Source organism: Ambystoma mexicanum, chromosome 8, assembly GCF_040938575.1.
Source record: "Ambystoma mexicanum isolate Mex_15411 chromosome 8, UKY_AmexF1_1, whole genome shotgun sequence".
Taxonomy (NCBI): domain Eukaryota; kingdom Metazoa; phylum Chordata; class Amphibia; order Caudata; family Ambystomatidae; genus Ambystoma; species Ambystoma mexicanum.
In genome coordinates this window covers 1687876468-1687891617 of record NC_090929.1, presented here as the reverse complement: position 1 = coordinate 1687891617, position 15150 = coordinate 1687876468, and positions in this window count along the sequence as shown.

Sequence of the window (15150 nt, the reverse complement as noted above, 5' to 3'; positions counted from 1 at the left end):
GAAGAGCTGAATAGAAGCAAAGCAGAGAGCACCTCAGCAAACAGGGAAGAGCTGAATGCAAGCAAAGCAGAGAGCACCTCAGCAAACAGGGAAGAGCTGAATGCAAGCAAAGCAGAGAGCACCTCAGCAAACAGGGAAGAGCTGAATGCAAGCAAAGCAGAGAGCACCTCAGCAAACAGCGAATAGCTGAATGCAAGCAAAGCAGGGAGCACCTCAGCAAACAGGGAAGAGCTGAATGCAAGCAAAGCAGGGAGCACCTAAGCAAACAGGGAAGAGCTGAATGCAAGCAAAGCAGAGAGCACCTCAGCAAACAGGGAAGAGCTGAATGGAAGCAAAGCAGAGAGCACCTCAGCAAACAGGGAAGAGCTGGATGCAAGCAAAGCAGAGAGCACCTCAGCAAAACAGGGAAGAGCTGAATGCAAGCAAAGCAGAGAGCACCTCAGCAAACAGGGAAGAGCTGAATGCAAGCAAAGCAGAGAGCACCTCAGCAAACAGGGAAGAGCTGAATGCAAGCAAAGCAGAGGGCACCTCAGAAATTGAGGGTGAAGTCCTGAACCAAGCAAAAAAAGAGAGTGGCACCTGTGAGAAACCTGACGGTATTCACCCACCTACTCCTTCAGGATCCTCCATTCAGCTGGTCAGTGAAGGGAGCACCTGAAGGTGAGAGGTTAAAATAAGAGAGCAAGGAATAAAGAGAGGGGATACCGATCAGAGTGGTCATGCCCAGGAGAAGCAAAGAACCTGGCGTTTTTGAAAGTCTCTGATCGTACCCCACACGTGAAATGTGCAGGAAAGAACTGAATATGAAAGGAAAGGTACACTTTGACAACCGAACTTGTGATTAAATTCAAGAGGGGCCTGAGCTTGGGAAGGGAACCCCTGAAATGCCTAACAAAGTGGAACACCTATTATTTTCTGATAGTTGAACTTGTGTTTGTGTCCAAGACAAGTGGAGTTCCTATTGGTTTTGATGCTAAAGGAGTTAAAGCTTGGGGAAGGGAATCCCGAGAAGTTTGGAAAGGAAATATATACATTTCTTTTAATTGTGTTCTGGAACCTGTAGAGCCAACGCTTGGGGAAGGGAATCCCAGGGAAAGTGTAAGAAGGGAACAAGAACTATGGAGAAGGTCTGATTACCAGTCCTTTGTTGATTGAACTCATTTTTGTGAAGCTGATCACCCCACACCTGTTGAGAAAGTCACCTAAAACCAAGCTTGGTTTACTATTTTCTGTTGAACCACTACTTCCTCCTTTTTGAAGACATCCTAACACATGTGTGTAAAGAGTGAGGGCAAGCATAGGTTTAGACACAGATGGACTATTTTTTTGGACTCTAAGACATTGACGGCCTCTAGAAACATAATTTGAGGGAACCATCCCTTCAGAGTTGGGGCCAGCTAGGCATTACACCAACCCATGAACCTTAGTAAATAAAGGTTTTGAAACAAACCTCTTTGAGTTTGTGTCTTTCTTGATACCATGCCTGTCTCACACAACCTAACAGGGGAATGCTCTGAGCCTAAGCAAAGGAGAGAGCACCTCAGTAATGGAAGAGCACTAGCAACCGAAGCAAAGACAAGAAAACCCAGCAAAGGAAGAGTGCTCAGACGCCAAGCAAAGGAGAGAGCACCTCAGCAATGGGCGTGCACCCTGAACTCAATCTCAAGAAAGAGCACAGCAGAAATAGAGAAATACATTTTACCGCACAAAAAGTGGAAGAGCTTCCCTCTGAGAAAGAAATGGCAAAATGCAGTTTAATTTGGATGTAGCGACAGGCCCTAACTGATCACTAGGTACCATTGCTGCTGCCTTCCTTGGACTGCTCAAGGAAAATACGTACTTAGAAATAAAACTTACCATATGCATCCGGTTTATTTTCATCTGCAAAACAGAGTGGACAGTGAAATTAGGACATTAGATTGCAAAGTCCATGTGTTGCAGTAAGTGTCACTAGACTACATGAAGCAGGAGGACTGAAGTCTCATGTCGATATGGTTAGAAGCTCAAACATAGAAATACTCTCTCATTATAACAGCAGAGGACAGAAATGAAAGGCTGAATAACAACAATTTATCTCAAGTTAGAGGGGATGTAAAACATGCAAACCTGGCTGGGAAGTGAAAGAGAGTTGTTAAGAGAGGACGCACCCAGGTGGCTACAGGTAGTGCACAGGGGGCATGGGTAGCTGCTATGGGGAGCAGGAGATGCAGAGGGCACTATGTTCCCCCATGAAGATGGGGCAGTAGGGTGTGGTGAAGAAAGCTTTGCACTATCCACAGCCTCACGACATCACTGCAGCTCTTAAACAGGGCGCAGTATCCAGTGTTCCACATATATACCAAGGCCCTTGAATGGCCACGTCCATCCTGAATTCAACTCCTACAAAAAGTTTACTCCATCGCGATCTGCATGAACTACAGCAGTCCTGGAACCTGCCGTACAGTAGATTTCTACTGCAGCCCTGTGCAAAGGGGTGCACACTCACCCTCACCATGAGGATTGCCTACTCATTGTAACTTAGGGTGGTTGTAATTCAATTACAACCACCCTAAAAAAGCTCAGGGTCCTCAGCAGCATCGCAACTCCGGCACCTGAAAGCAAGATAAGAAAGGCCACCTGAGCTCTCACGAAAGAACTGCATATGTGCAAGAAAATGTAAATCCAAGCTTAAGAAGGAGCCACTCTACATTTGAGGAACCCCCTTAACCCAAAAAAAAACATGAGAGCACCTCAGCAATAGGGGGTGGTGGGCTGCCATGAGCACCAGAACCCTAGAAAAGGAAAGAGCCTCTCAGCAAATGAGACAGCACTGAAGCAATAGAAGAAAAACAGGAGCCCAAGCGAAGGCGAGAGCACTTCCTCAATAAAGGAACACCTGATTGCAAGCAAAGCAGAGAGCATCTCAGAAATTAGGGGTTGGGGGAGTTCTGAACCCAAGCAAAGAGATCATTCTCTCAGTAATGGGAGAATGCTATGAGTAAAGGACAGAGCATCCCACAAGCAGAGAGGACCTCAGCAATAAGGAGTGGGGGAATGTGTAACCTAACCAAAGGCAAGAGCCCCTAAGCAATAGAAGAGCACCTAGAACCAAGGAAAGGAGAGCAACTGAGCAACAGATGAACACACAGAACCCACGCAAAGGCAACAGCCCCTCTGCAATAGAAGAGCACCTGGAACCAGGAAAATGAGAGCAACTGAGCAATAGAAGAACACACAGAACCCAAGCAAAGTCAAGAGCCCCTCAGCAATAGAAGAGCACCTGGAACCAAGAAAAGGAGAGCAACTGAGCAACAGATGAATGCACGGCAACCCAAGCAAAGGCAAGAGCCCCTCAGCAATAGAAGAGCACCTGGAACCAAGAAAAGGAGAGCAACTGAGCAACAGATGAACGCACAGAACCCAAGCAAAGACAAGAGCCCTTCAGCAATAGAAGAGCACCTGGAACCAAGAAAAGGAGAGCAACTGAGCAACAGATGAACACACAGAACCCAAGCAAAGGTAAGAGCCCCATAGCAATAGAGGAGCACCTGGAACCAAGAAAAGGAGAGCAACTGAGCAACAGATGAATGCTCAGAACCCAAGCAAAGGCAAGAGCCCCTCAGCAATAGAAGAGCACCTGGAACACATGCAAAGACAAGAGCATCTCTGAAATTGAAGAACACCCAGAACCAAGAAAAGGAGATAGCAGCTCAGCAGTGGAGGGTGAGTGGGTGCCCCGATTCTAAGCAAATACTTCAGTGATATATCAACACCCTGAACCCAAGCAAAGGACTCGGCGCCTGAGCAATAGAATAACACCCAGAGTGCAAGCAAAGAAGAAAGTACTTCAGAAACAGAAGATCACCATGAACCCAAAAAAGGAGGGAGCACCTTGGCAATAGAAGAGCATCCATAACCTAAGCAAAGCCAAGAGCACCTCAGCAATGCAAGTGCACCTGGAACCTATGCAAAGACAAGAGCACCTCAGCAATACATGAGCACCCGGAACCTAAGCAAAGACAAGAGCACCTCAGAAATACAAGAGTACCTGGAACCTAAGCAAAGACAAGAACACCTCAGAAATAGAACAGCACCTGGAACCTATGTAAAGACAAGAGCACCTCAGCAATGCAGAGGTACTTGGAACCTAAGCAAAGACAAGAGCACCTCAGCAATGGAAGAGCACTCAGAGCCCAAGCAACGTCAAGAGCACTTCAACAATAGAAGAGCAGCTAGAAAATATGCAAGACAAGAGCATTGTATCTATGGGGTTTAGGGGCGCACTCTGAACGAAAGAAATGGAGAGGGCAACGGAGTGATAAATGAACACCTGAACCCCAGTAAAGGAGAATGCACCTCAGCAATATACGAGCATCTGGAACCCAAGCAAAGACAAGAGTAACCCAGCAATAGAGGAAAACCCAGAATCCAAGCAAAAACAAGAGCACCTCAGCAGTAGAGGAGCACGCAGAACCCACGCAAAGGAGAGACCACCTCAGCAATAGAACAACACCCAGAATCCAAGCAAAAACAAGACCACCTCAGCAGTAGAGGAGCACGCAGTACCCATGCATAGGAGAACAATACCTCAGCAATAGAAGTGCACCTGGAACCAAGCAAAGGGCACGCTTTTCTGAAGACATTGCTGCTGTCTTCTTTGGACTGCTCAAGGGCAATAGGTACTTAGGAATACATCTTACCATATGCATCCGGCTTCTTTTCTTCTGCAAAATAGAGTAGACAGCAAAATTAGGAATTTAGATCGCAGAGTCCATACGCTGCAGTAAATGTCACTAGACTACATGAAGCAGGAGGACTCATGTCGTTATGGTTAGAAGTGCAAACAAAGAAAGACTCTCTCATTATAACAGCAACAGAGGGAAATCTGAATAACAACTATTTATCTCAGTCTGTAGGGGATGTAAAAAGTGCAAACCTAGCTGGGAACTGGCAGAGAATTGTATAAAGAGGACAGTAGGAGTATGGGCTCCGAATTTCAACACTTAGACTCAGCATTTTAGCATTCACATTTTAGCGAGGGTTTGAAATTCAACTGGGGCCCAGGGTGTGAAACTCATTACTGGACTCAATAGTGTGAGTCTCAGGCAGAATTAAATAGATGTCAATGCACAGAGCACATGCTTGCAATTGCATTTAGATCCATGATGTTATTTCAATGAACTGAGCTGCACTGAATATAATACTAACATATTCTAACATTCTAATTAACCCAACCCCAGATAACATGTGACTGAATCCAATAATAACATTTAGTGCAAATTAGTCCATGATGAAATAAGCTGAATGCAGACTGATGAAAATGCATGATGCTCTGAAAATGGGAAGAAAAAAGGACTTTAGACATGCAATCTGGATTTGCGCTGTGTGGTAGCTGAAGAATGTGAAGTTCCGCTCTGCTAAAACATAACTTTGTTTTGGAGCAGCAATGCAGTTAGTACAATGAGGAAAGCACACATAGGCAGATCGTGTGATTCTTAATGGGATCATCTGGTCACAGGGAGGTGCTGGTGTTTGAAAGGGGGTGTCATAGAAAAGGGTTTCGAGGCAATGGAGGGGGCATTCCTCTTTGGGCATTGATGGATGAAGAAGCAGAGGTTGCTGAGCAGACTGAGTCCGGCACCTGCAAGTAGACTGTCTGCTAGGCTAAGGCTGACTCAAGCTGTCTCTCCTGGGTTGACGATCTTTTGAAAAACTGTAGTTTTGAGAATCCTTATCTGGGTGTCCCTGTGCAAGGCAGGCAGAAAGGCTGAGAGCGATTTCACCACCAAGCTGATTCGGAATCACCGCCAACAGATCTAGGTAAATATGAGGTTAAGTGAGGGGCTGCTGCTGTGAAAGATACTAGGTATCCCAGATTAAGTAGTTCACTTCATTTTAGGTGTTGCATTAGAGATTCTAACTCCATCGTGCATGTATGACTGTGTTTGTTTTTCTCAAAGTTTTGCTGTTTTTTTAAACTGTATTTTTCTTGCCAGGCTTCTCAAAGCCAAGGTCCATTGGCAGGGCTCTGCACAGATTAAGCGCTGAAAGCTATTGCAAGAAAACATGTACTTGGACTGTGAAGTACAATGTGGGCGTAAGTGTCACTCTGTGTAATTTGCATAATTCTATTTTACGATACGATTTTAAAAAGTAATTTAGTCTAATTATATTTATTGTGCATTTAGTCCCTTTTATTTGACATGCTTATGGAGATGCAGACATGTGGTAAGAAATATCTCAAAGTAAAGTAGCCACAGTGAGTTGGTTATCTAGAGAGATTGAATGAATGTGCAATATTTAAATTGCATGCTTTACATTTGTTGAAACTCAAACGGGCGTAGTGTGGTTTTGTACATAAGGTACCACAGGAGGGCATGAACCATCTATCCAGAGGGTATTAAGTCCAGTACTTGTTGTTTGTGTCCCTGGTAAAGATAATTACTAAGCAGAATTCTGAAATAAGTCTCACCACTATAAAAATACCCCAACAAGTTTACCACAAATACCACCAAATACCACAAAGTAATAGATATAATTCCAAAATGTATCTTACAGCTAGCTACTTTTAGCGTTGGTTTGAGCTTCAACTGGGGCCCATACTCCTACAGGATGCAACCAGGTGGCTACAAGTAGAGCACAGGGGGAGCAGAGGAGATGGGATGGGTAACAGGAGCAGGGGAGGCAGTATGTACCCCCATAAAGAAGGGGCAGTAGGGTGTGGGGAAGAAAGCTTCCTCACTATTCTCAGCCTCATGACATAACTGGAGCTCTTCAACAGGGTGCAGTATCCAGTATTACACTGATTTCCTTCAATTGCCATGATCATCATAAATTCATCACCTACAACAAATGTACTCCATAAAGATCTTCCTCTTGCAGACTGGAGACATGAACTGCATCAATAGCGTACAAAGTGCATGGCAGGCACAAAAAACTCAACTCACCCTGGCCTCAATGGCCTGCAGATTTCAGAATTACTATGATCCCCTCATCATCAAAGCCGAAGTCCTGGACCCTGCCATACAGTACATTTGTACTGCAGTACTGCGCAAAGGGGTGCACACTCAACCTCAAGATAGGCTACCCATTTTAACTATTCAATAATGCTATTACAACCACCCTAAAAAGCTCTGGGTTATCAGATGCATCGCAACCCCAGCACCTGAAAGCAAGACAAGGATCACCATCTGAGCCCTTGAGAAAGACCTTCAGCTCTGCAAGAATATCCTGAGCCAAGCTTAAGAAGGAGCAACTCTGCAATCGAGGCACTCCCTGAATCCAAACAAACATGAGAGCACCTCAGCAATGGGGGGGCTAAGGAGCTGTCCGGACCCAAGTAAAGGATAGAGAACCTTAGCAATGTCGGGGTGGGTGTGGTTCAAATCCAAGGAAAGGAGAGAGCACCTCTGTAATGGGGGGTTCTCTGAACCTCAGAAAAGAAGAAAGCACTGTGGAAATAGAAGAAGACTGGCAAAAGGCAGGAGCACCTCTACAATCAAGGAACACCATGAATGCCACTGGACGGGAGAGAGCATCTCATCATTGGGGGAGTGGAGTTCTGAACCCAAGCAAAGATGAGATTGAATCATTAACAGGGGAACATTCTTAGCCTAGGAAAATAAAAGAGCACCTCCAAAATGGTGTGTGTGGTTCTGAACCTAAGCAAAGGCCAGAGTGCCTTAGCAACAGGGGAATGCTCAGAGTTTAAGGAAAGGAGGGAGCACCTTGGTAATAGATGAATACTCTGATGCCAAGCAAAGGCAAAATAAGACAAGGAGACAGCACCCCTGCATTGGGGCAATGAGCCGAGCCTATGCAATCTAAGAAAAGACAAGAGCAACTCAGAAATAGACAGGCACCCGGAACCGAATCAAAGGAGACAGCTCCTCGAAATCAGAAGAACACTCTGTTAGGGAGAATTCTCCAGAATGGCTTATTTCCCTTAGCTACTGAGTCCCTCAGCAGCTTTTGCTTTGCTGGATTTCTAGGATTTTTTTTTTCACCTGGTAAGAGTGTGAGCCTTTTTTCCCACTCTTACATGTGTTTTGCTGTGTGTGTTTAACATTTTTGTGTTCATAGAATGTGGAGCTTCACCTACTCCATAGGCATCATCTTTTTATTGTGTGTCAAACAACACCTTTAGTGCAGTGACACAGGGTTATCTTTTTCAGATGTCCCACTTTAAACTCCATTTTCTGGGACTGACTACTGTCTCCCAGAACATGTAAAGTTGCCATTGACTTTATTAGTCTTTTTAAAAACACAGACCCACTACAAACTATCTTACATAGAGTACTGGAAAGAGTTAATAGTTATCCCTGTTTGTCTGTCTTTCATGGAACATTATTTCGTTCTCCTTTCTTTAAGATTTGGTTGGTGGCAGTGGTATCTACCCTATTTTTCCTACCGCTCTCTATTTAAATAGCCTTGATACTGTTTTAGGCTAAATTAGTAGCCTTGAACTTAAATCCGCTAGACCCCATTTACTTTTATTTGGTTCCGGCTGGGTTTATTTGCCATTTCTTTTTGTAAAGGTCTTTCTCGTGTTTTACTCTGCGTGCCAAACCAGGTTTAGTTCCTTTGTTCGCCGTCCTTTGGCAGGCTTCTACACAGAAGCCCTCCTTAGGCGCCTGAATGCCTGAGAGGGACAGGATGTGAGGGAGGGGTTTGGGACTCTCTCCAAAGGGTCTCCTCGGAGACCCATGTCGCACTCGGTATAATTGGCTGGGGTGACTGTCCGGCCAGGACAGCCACCCTGCTGTGTGATTGACAGCCAGGCTATGTGAATGGGGGAAAACTGCATAAAAAGCCGGTCTCTGGACTAGGAAGGCAGAATCACCACTGGATCGAGAGAACCGAAGAGAAGCTGAAAGAAGAGGACCACTACCACGACTGAACCTCCCAGTGAAGCCCTGCTGCTGGTCTGAATCTCCAAACTTCGATGACAGAGAAGATCTGCAAGGAATCTTCTTCTTTTGAGCTGGTGGGACCAACCAGTTCGCCAAACACCCAGCAAGGCCTCCCTCCCGTGATCGAATTTTCTTGCTCAGCTTCAGTGAACTGACAGCCAGGAGAACCGGACCCTTTTTGGGTTTTAAGGAACGCACCTTTTATTTGTTGCTTTGCTCTGTTGCCGATTTCTTTCCTGGGCAGTGCAGGACTGTCCAGTCTTCCTACTTCGTGTCAGTCCGACAGTCGCTTCAGGAACCGTGAGCCTGCAGATCCTGCCAGGAACCTCTGCCTCAGCTACAGCTTTCTTCTTCATTTAAGGTACTGTTCAAACCCGGTTGTTCGTTCCGTCCGATCGTGGTGAAAGTGTTTGAAATCTTTTGCCAATCCGAGGGCTTGTCCTTCTCTACTCTTTTAAGTAACTTTTCTTCTGACCACCTTCGTTTCGAACTCTTGGCAAAGACTTAACCGCAAACTACTCTGAACTGTGTGATCCTCTGCATAGATGCTGAACCATTAACATTGGCCCAGGTCTATTGATTTGAATCCTCATGGTATCAAGCCTTTTCTAGATTGCCCTGCCTACTTACTTGTTGGTGCTGCTTAATTTTGTATAACCTTGTCTCCCCCCCCCCTTTAAATTACTGGAGTGCCATTTTGCTCACACTTCATTTTGAGCTAAACTTGTCCAGATTTCATCAGGTGTTGTGTAGTATATTAAGAGTGTGATTTTGCTGCTGCTTTACTTAGTGAATTGTTTTAGAACTGATGTGTAAATAAATGTATATTCTTTTACTCAGAAACCTTGAGTCTGTGTTTGTTTGAACCATAGTAATTGCTGTCCTTTGTGTAACTATTTGATACTGCTCACTTGCTCTTGAGATAAATCTGGCTGCTCAGCCATTGCTATCACTTTACTGTGTAGTACAGTCTTGTACCAAAGGTGAATTTGTACAGTCACTTGTAGTCCTAATTGTGTGCTGTGTTCCCAAAGGGTATTGCATATGATTCTGCCTAACAGACTCAGAACCCAAGCAAATGAAAGACCACCTTCGAAAAAGAAGAGCACTTGGAAGTAAAGGAGCGAGCATGGCAACAATGGTGGGGGCAATCTAAGCCCAAGCAAAGTTAAGAGCACCTCAGCAATGGGGGAATGCTCTAAGCCCAAGCAATGTAAGAGCACTATGAGTCGAAGAAAAACAAGAACACCTCAGACAAAGAAGAGCACCCGGAACCTAATCAAAGAAGATAGAACCTCAGCGATACAAGAGCACCCGGAACTTGCAAAGGCAAGAACACATCAGAAATAGAAGAGCAATGGGAACTCATGCAAAGGAGAGAGCACTTCAGCAATAGAAGAGCACCCGGACCATAAGCAATGGAGAGAGCACTTCAGCAATAGAAGAGCACCCGGACCATAAGCAAAGGAGAGAGCACTTCAGCAATAGAAGAGCACCTGGAACCTAAGCAAAGGAGAGAGCACTTCAGCAATAGAAGAGCACCCGGAACATAAGCAAAGGAGAGAGCAGCTCAGCAATAGAAGAGCACCCGGAACATAAGCAAAGGAGAGAGCAGCTCAGCAATGTAAGAGCACCCGGAACATAAGCAAAGGAGAGAGCACCTCAGCAATGGAAGAGCACCAGCAACCTAAGCAAAGGAGAGAGCACCTCAGCAATAGAAGAGCACCTGGAACCTAAGCAAAGGAGAGAGCACCTCAGCAATAGAAGAGCACTAGGAACCGAAGCAAAGACAAGAAAACTCAGCAAAGGAAGAGCGCTCAGACCCCAAGAAAAGGAGAGAGCACCTCAGCAATAGAAGAGCACCTGGAACCTAAGCAAAGGAGAGAGCAGCTCAGCAATAGAAGAACACTCGGAAACCAAGCAAAGGAGAGAGTAACTCAGAAATTGAGGGTGAGGAGATTCCCTGAATAAAAGCAAAGGGCAGAACACTCCAGCAATGGGTGAATCTCATGTGCCCAAACTAAATACAGAGCAACTCAGCAATGGGTGAACCTCCTGAACTCAATCTCAAGAAAAGTGCAGCAGAAATAGAGACATTCCTTTTACCACAACTAAAGAAGTGGCAAAATGCTGTTAAGTTTGGATGTAGCAACACCCCCCCAGAATTCACTTGGCACCGTTTTCTGTAGACATTTCTGTGGCCTTCCTTGGACTGCTCAAGGAAAATAAGTACTTAGGCATTAAAACTTACCATATGCGTCCGGTTTCTTTTCTTCTGCAAAACAGAGTAGGCAGCGAAATTAGGACATTAGATTGCAAAGTCCATATGTTGCATTAAGTGTCACTAGACTACATGAAGCGGGAGGACTGAAGTCTCATGTCGGTATGGTAAGAGAGGTGCTGGCATGGGTAGCAGGAGCACGGGGGGCACTATGTTGAGGGCAGTAGGGTGTGGGGAAGAAAGCTACCTCACTATTCACAGCCTCATGACATAACTGCTTTTCTTCAACAGGATGAGGTATCCAGTATTCCACATATATACCAGGGCCATTGAATTGCCACAACCATCCTGAATTCAACACCTACAACACATTTACTCCATCGAAATCTGTCTCTTGCATACCAGAGTCATGACACATGAACTGCAGCAATAGAGTAAAAACTGCATGGCAGGAACAAACTCACCCTAGACTTAATGGGCCACAGATTTTAGACTACTATGATCCCTTCATCTTCAAACCTGAAACCCCCCAACCTGCCATAGGGTACATTATTTTGGCGGAACTGTGCAAATGGGTGCACACTCGCCCTCATTATGAGAATTGCATACTCATTGAAACCAGTCAATAATGCTATTAGTGGAAATCTAATAAGCCCTGGGTCATCTGTAGAATCTGGACCCAAGCACCTGAAAGCAAGACAATGATTGTCACCTGAGCTCTTGAGAAAGACCTTCAGCTCTGCAAGAATATGCTGAGTCAAGCTTAAGAAGGAGCCACTCTGCAATCAAGGAACTCCCAGCACCCAAGCAAAGGAGAGAGCACCTCAGCAATGGGGGCGGAGGCTTCGGAGCTGTCCAGACCCAAGCAAAGGAGAGAGCACCTCAGCAATGGGGGCGGAGGCTTCGGAGCTGTCCAGACCCAAGCAAAGGAGAGAGCACCTCAGCAATGGGGGCGGAGACTTCGGAGCTGTCCAGACCCAAGCAAAGGAGAGAGCACCTCAGCAACAGGGGAAAATGCTATGAGCCTAAGTAAAGGAGCGATCAACTTAGCAATAGAAGTAAACCTGGAGCGTAGCTGAAGGCGAGAGCACCTCTGCTGTCATGGAGCACCAGAATGAAAGCAAACCACAGAGCACCTTAGAAATGTGGGTTTGGTGGAGTCCTGAACCCGAGCAAAGAATAAACTGTCTCAGTAATAGGAGAGTGCTCTGAGTAAAGGACAGAGCACCCCGTAATAGCTGATCCCTCTGAAGCCAAGCAAAGGAAAGACCACCTCAGCAATATAAGGACAGTAGGATCCTAAGCAAAGGAGAGAGCACCTGAGCAATAGAAAGGCACACAGAACCTAAGACAAGGAGAGAGTAACTCAATAATAGAAGTGCATCTGAAAACTAAGCAAAGACATGAGCACCTAAGAAAGACAAGAGCACTCAGAAACCAAGAGAAGGAGAGAGTTACTCAGAAATAGAAAGCACTCGGAACCTAAGCAAAGAAGAGAGCTCCTTAGCAATCAGGGAACACCAGAATGCAAGCAAAGACGTGAGCACTAGACTACCACTCAACACTCCAGCAAACGAAAGACCACCTCAGAAAAAGAAGAGCACTAGTAGCCTAAGCAAAGGAGAGCGCACCTCAGCAATAGAAGAGCACCTGGAACCTAAGCAAAGGAGAGAGCACCTCAGCAATAGAAGAACACCCTGAACCCAAGCAAAGGAGAGAGCACCTCAGCAATAGAAGAACATCCAGAACCCAAGCAAAGGAGAGAGTACCTCAGCAATAGAAGAGCACTTGGAACCCAAGCAAAGGAGAGAGCACCTCAGCAATAGAAGAGCACTCAGAACCCAAGCAAAGGAGAGAGCACCTCAGCAATAGAAAAACACCCAGAACCCAAGCAAAGGAGAGCGCACCTCAGCAATAGAAGAGCACCTGGAACCTAAGCAAAGGAGAGAGCACCTCAGCAATAGAAGAACACCCTGAACCCAAGCAAATGAGAGAGCACCTCAGCAATAGAAGAACACCCTGAACCCAAGCAAAGGAGAGAGCACCTCGGCAATAGAAGAGCACTCAGAACCCAAGCAAAGGAGAGAGCACCTCAGCAATAGAAGAACACCTGGAACCTAAGCAAAGGAGAGAGCACCTCAGCAATAGAAGAGCACTCAGAACCCAAGCAAAGGAGAGAGCACCTCAGCAATAGAAGAGCACCTGGAACCTAAGCAAAGGAGAGAGCACCTCAGCAATAGAAGAACACCCTGAACCCAAGCAAAGGAGAGAGCACCTCAGCAATAGAAGAACACCCTGAACCCAAGCAAAGGAGAGAGCACCTCAGCAATAGAAGAGCACTCAGAACCCAAGCAAAGGAGAGAGCACCTCAGCAATAGAAGAGCACTCATAACCCAAGCAAAGGAGAGAGCACCTCAGCAATAGAAGAACACCCAGAACCCAAGCAAAGGAGAGCGCACCTGAGCAATAGAAGAGCACCTGGAACCTAAGCAAAGGAGAGAGCACCTCAGCAATAGAAGAACACCCTGAACCCAAGCAAAGGAGAGAGCACCTCAGCAATAGAAGAACACCCTGAACCCAAGCAAAGGAGAGAGCACCTCAGCAATAGAAGAGCACTCAGAACCCAAGCAAAGGAGAGAGCACCTCAGCAATAGAAGAACACCTGGAACCCAAGCAAGGGAGAAAGTACCCAGGAACTAGAAGAGCACCTGGAAACTATGCAAAGACAAGAGAACCTCCACAATAGAAACCTTTGTGGACTCCAAGCAGAGGAGAAAATGCCTCAGCAATAGAAGAGAATCTGGAACCTATGCAAAAACAAGATCAGCTCAGCAGTAGAGTAGTAACCAGGAACCAAGCAAAGGAGGAAATATATCAGTAATAGAAGAGCACCTGGAACCAAGCAAAGGAGAGAACATCTCAGCAGTAGAAGAGCACTCAGAACCCAAGAAAAGCGAAAAGCACCTCAGCAATAGAAGAGTACTCGGAACCCAATCAAAGGAGGAAATATCTCAGCAATAGAAGAGCACCTGGAACCAAGCAAAGAAGGAATCATCTCAGTAATAGAAGAGTACCCGGACTCCAAGCAGAGGAGAAAATGCCTCAGCAATAGAAGAGAACCTGGAACGTATGCAAAAACAAGATCCGCTCAGCAGTAGAGCAGTATCCAGGAACCAAGCAAAGGAGGAAATATATCAGTAACATAAGAGTACCTGGAACCAATCAAAGGAGAGAGCATCTCAGCAATAGAAGAGCACTCAGAACCCAAGAAAAGCTAAAAGCACCTCAGCAATAGAAGAGTATCCGGAACCCAATCAAAGGAGGAAATATCTCAGCAATAGAAGAGCATCTGGAACCAAGCAAAAGAGAGAGCACCTCAGAAATAGAAGAGTACCTGCAACCCAAGCAGAGGAGAAAATGCCTCAGCAATAGAAGAGAACCTGGAACCTATGCAAAACAAGATTAGCTCAGCAGTATAGTAGTAACCAGGAACCAAACAAAGGAGGACACATATCAGTAATAGAAGAGCACTTGTAACCAAGCAAATGAGAGAGCATCTCAGCAATAAAAGAACACTCAGAACCCAAGAAAAGCTAAAAGCACCTCAGCAATAGAAGAGTACCCGGAACCCAATCAAAGGAGGAAATATCTCAGCAATAGAAGAGCACCTGGAACCAAGCAAAGGAGGAGAGCATCTCAGCAATAGAAGAGTACCCGGAACCCAAGCAGAGGAGAAAATGCCTCAGCAATAGAAGAGAACCTGGAACCTATGCAAAAACAAGATCAGCTCAGCAGTAGAGTAGTAAACAGGAACCAAGCAAAGTAGAACATATATCAGTAATAGAAGAGCACTTGGAACCAAGCAAAGGAGAGAGCATCTCAGCAATAGACGAGCACTCAGAACCCAAGAATAGCTAAAAGCTCCTCAGCAATAGAAGAGTACCCGGAACCCAATCAAAGGAGGCAATATCTCATCAATAGACGAGCATCTGGAACCAAGCAAAGGAGAGAGTATCTCAGAAATCGAAGAGCACCCAC